Raw genomic sequence first — 668 nt, 5'->3', positions numbered from 1 at the left:
AAGTACACTTTTAGAAAATGTTAGCCATTATCACAGCATCAGCAGAAAGACTAGTGAGCCACGATGGTGCCTTCTCAAGCTCTTTAGGTCCTGAAAGGAAAGTGAAGTGAAGTCGCTCAGTTGTGTCCAATTCTTTGCGACCCCACAGACTGTAGCTCACCAGGCTCCTCTGTCCATGGAATTTTCCAGGCAAGAGTACTGGAGTGGGTTGCCTTTTCCTTCTCCAAGGGATCTTCCTGACCCACGGATCAAACCCGGGTCTCCTGCATTGCAGGCAGATGCTTTACTATCTGAGCCACCTGAACAGAAGTGGTGTCCAAACCAATGGGTAATAAGAGAGGACAGTTGTCCTGGGTGCCCCTGCTGGGATGAGAGACACAGCAATACTTCTCAGTTACTGGGTGTTATTTCATTTCAGCTCACAATTCATGGGGTGGGTATTTGAAGTTAAAGAACCCTGTTGTGATTAGAACCCAAGACTTCATGAGGTTCTTAGTAACATTTTAGTCTATTGGGGAAAAACTATTGGTAGATCAGAGATAAGTTAAAATGTAAGTTGGGAGCCCACGGAAAGCCAGAATCCACAAACAGCACTCCCTAGAAAACCTGGGAATTAAAGAGAGTAGGAAACCATCGTTCTGCTGTCCTGGGAGAAGCTGCAGGGAGAT

The sequence above is a fragment of the Budorcas taxicolor genome, chromosome 3, assembly GCF_023091745.1.
Source record: "Budorcas taxicolor isolate Tak-1 chromosome 3, Takin1.1, whole genome shotgun sequence".
In the NCBI taxonomy this organism is placed as follows: domain Eukaryota; kingdom Metazoa; phylum Chordata; class Mammalia; order Artiodactyla; family Bovidae; genus Budorcas; species Budorcas taxicolor.
Note: the sequence above shows the minus strand (reverse complement) of the source record.